Raw genomic sequence first — 3,366 nt, forward strand, 5'->3', positions numbered from 1 at the left:
CGAGAGCTTGCTGGGGCTGAACTCGGCAGCTTCGCGACAGCCGAGGCGCGGCCACAAGCCACTGATATCCCCCCCCCCCCCCCCCAAAATGAAACAGAAAGAATTTAATTTCTCTTTTTTAAATTTTGTTTTTTGACGATTTTTACATTTTTGAGCACGCCAAACCGTTAAAAGAACCAAAATAATGGCCTACTTTTTATGTTAAAGAGAGGCTTGAGTAGTTACAGAAACTACTCCGATACGTCCCGATAGTGTTTCAGACTATTCCGAATAAGTGGGGCCGAAAGGCTGGGAAACACCTTGGTTTTATCGAAATCGACGATTTCGTGGTTTTCGTTGGGCTGTGGCGTCAAAGTTAGGGCCATACCCGCAATACTTGGCAGAGGGTAGAGCAGTATATATTATATATTCAAATAGATATAGGCAGTATGTGTGGGTGGGCGAGGGTAAAATAGAAGAGACTGCTTTAGAGAACAAGTTTAATGCTCCAAAGCCAAACCAGAAGTGACAGGTACAAGTGAGGGCAACAAACAAGGAAAGGCTGACTGCTGTGGGGCGCACTCTGCCGGGGATAGAACTATCAGAGTAGCACACATCTTTCCTTTTTGAAAGATAAGATAGCTAAGTCAATACAAAATTAAATAAGCAACCCTATGGATTGCGGCCTTTTGCCTAGAAAACGACTTAACATTGCTAGAAGTTTAGGAATCCCGTAAAATGAAGCAAGTTAATTAACAAGGCAATAAAGTCTAATCTTGGCCTTTGATATTAACATTGCTACACGGCTATCAACGAGTTATTAGATTAACAATAACAAGCCTAGCTAAATCAAATACGAAGGCAGAGCGCAATTAGCAAAATGGCAATAACAAAGGAATAGGCCTTCACTGAAAGTTTGAGCCCAACTGGCTAAAAATCCACATCAAGACAAACAAAACTAGAGAAAATTGCCTCTGAAGTAATGACACAGTACTGAACATAGAGAAAATTAATAAATAAATTCTAGAAAAGTGCATAGCTCATAATTTAAATTGGATGATATACGTTTGTGCATATTATTTAAATGCGCAGAAGAAAGAAGTGGAACTGTTAAGTTCGTTATGCCATAGGAGAGGTAAACCACATGGAATTTACACAAGACCCCACATTCACAACCACTAAACATGCAACAAACTAAAAAATAAATTCAAAAACTACAACCAAAAAATGAGGTGATCATGCTCAAAGATGTACAAAGAAGGGGAGTCAGTCAAGAAGAGCAAGTCAAGAGAGAGATTGATATGCGACAAACGTATTACCAAGTGAATGAACACCTTAATGCTACACTCAAAGATAAGGACAGATTTGTATGCAAACACTTTGACTATACTTAAATGCTGAATGTTTGCGAAGTATAAGGTCAACAATAAATTGCGTGTCTTGAAATTTGGAGGTGGAAGGATCCCATTCGGTGGCAGAGCAGAGCATTGAAATAACCTGAGGGGGTAGATAATCGTTACTTCGTAAAACATATTTAAGTAGATAATAAATTCAAAGAAAATTAAAAATATGGAAGATATCTAAACCTAGTGAAGACAGTTGCTTACCTTTCCTGGTTATTCTTGGAGACAGCGAAGCAGAGTTAGAAGCAGGAGGCAATGTCGGATGCCGGGGTATAGAGTCCTGCAGGTCTTGTGAGTACCAGGGTTGAGATGTCTTCGCTGGCCACAGTGAATTCCTGTTGACGGGGGGTGGAACTGGAACTGGCCTCGAACTGTGGAAAAGCAAGTGGAGATTAACCAGTGATGTCAAATTGATGCCAGTGACAAATTTCTGTCCTTTGGAGCGTCAGAAATTACAGTACATGAAGTGCATTGAAGAGTAAAGTGTGTTCATATCTAGATATATTGAAGGTATTACCTTACTATTGCAGCCAATGCATCCAAAGTGTGGCGGGTTCCAGATAATTTCGCACCAAATTTTTGGAGTTGTGGGAGCTGTCAGCCTGCAGCATGGTCACCAAGAAAGAACCTGAGGGAATAGGTAGATGTTATGAAAAGGAGAACATTTGACAAAAAATCTTAAATTGAAAATAAATTAAACATGGAAAATATGTCTCAGGCTGGTAAAAACAGTTGCTTACCTTTCCTCATTACTCTGAGACAGCAAAGCAGAGTTAGAAGCAAAGTCCAATATCAGGTTGGAGAGTCCTGGAGATTCTGCAGGGCTTGGAGTCGAGATACCTTAGTTGACCGAAGTGGGTTGATGCATGGTGACGGGGTTGGAACTGGAACTGGCCTGGAACTGTGGAAAAGCAAGTGGAGATTAATCAGTGACGTCAAATAGATGTCACAACAAATTTGTCCTATACCCACCATATGGTGGGTCAGAAATTACTGTACATGAAGTAAATTGAAAAGAGTAGAGTGAATCTTCATATTTGAATATATTGAAGGTATTAATTACCTGACACTCTTATGCAGTCAAAGGAATCCATAAAGTGGCGGGTTTCAGAGAATTAGATACCAAATTCTGTTCAGGCTGCGAGTTTGTGGAATCTGAGGCATCGTCACCAAGAAACAACCTGAGCAGGGGATAGGTAGATATTAGAAATCAAAACATTTTACAGTAAGTCGTAAATGCACATTATCATAAATTTGGAAGATATCTCAGCCCCGGCCCAGGCGAAACACTTTCTTACCTTTCCCGATTACTCTGGTAGACTTGCGAAGCTGAGTTGATAGCAGACACCTATGTCGGGGTGTGGAGTCCAACAGTGTCCTGGAATCGAGATGTGGTCGCCGACCGCAGTGAATTCCTGCTGACTGGGGTGGAACTGGAACTGGAGAAGCAAGTGGAGAAACGAGCATATCTGAACATCTCCAAATAATTGAATAACGTTCTACTGGAGCTGAAACGTTGGCGGGAGGATGTCCCGCGGAGGCCCCGCTGGGGCGTGGGGCCGGCGGTTGCAGCAGCTGACGAGTGCAGGCGTGCCTCACGGTTACTCTGCAACAGGGACGAAACTTGATTAGAATCATTCCAACATAATATCCAATAACAAATGAGAGCTTCCGCTTACTTGTAGACGACCACGAAGACACGGGAGCGGCCCTCCGCGGCGAAGCCGTGGTGACCTGGTGGTGACGCACTGCTTGGCTCTCCCGGGGTGGAGTCCAGGCGGCTGAGGTCTCGACGGCCGGGGCAGCTGCGTGGAAGTGAAACAGAGAACACGGTATTAGACACTGGTTCCTACGTGCGGTTGCAATAAGCGATCAGTTTGCCCTCGTGATCCCTCGGTCACAATGTAATAAATAGACCCGCACAGCTAGCTGCGGCCGACACAATGCCCTGGTCGCTGCGACTCGGCGCCGGTCCCACGGGGGG

General features: G+C 43.7%; 1 long non-coding RNA gene across 4 annotated transcripts in view; it reads right to left on the reverse strand.

Moving 5' to 3' along the window:
* Positions 1-483: 483 nt before the first annotated feature.
* LOC113215896 (uncharacterized) overlaps positions 484-3,366 on the reverse strand; it is a 4,664-nt gene continuing 1,781 nt past the window's right edge. For 3 of the 4 annotated variants that reach the window (XR_008011668.1, XR_008011666.1, XR_008011665.1), the window contains 7 exons: positions 3,062-3,187; positions 2,681-2,988; positions 2,446-2,563; positions 2,123-2,283; positions 1,900-2,010; positions 1,587-1,753; positions 484-1,476 (listed from right to left, as the gene is read on the reverse strand). This is a non-coding gene — a long non-coding RNA (uncharacterized LOC113215896). The remainder of the gene's footprint in view (positions 1,477-1,586; positions 1,754-1,899; positions 2,011-2,122; positions 2,284-2,445; positions 2,564-2,680; positions 2,989-3,061; positions 3,188-3,366) is intronic. The other variant, XR_008011667.1, reaches the window with a different exon arrangement.

The sequence above is a fragment of the Frankliniella occidentalis genome, unplaced genomic scaffold (genome assembly GCF_000697945.3).
Source record: "Frankliniella occidentalis isolate FOCC.00 unplaced genomic scaffold, Focc_3.1 Scaffold183, whole genome shotgun sequence".
Taxonomy (NCBI): domain Eukaryota; kingdom Metazoa; phylum Arthropoda; class Insecta; order Thysanoptera; family Thripidae; genus Frankliniella; species Frankliniella occidentalis.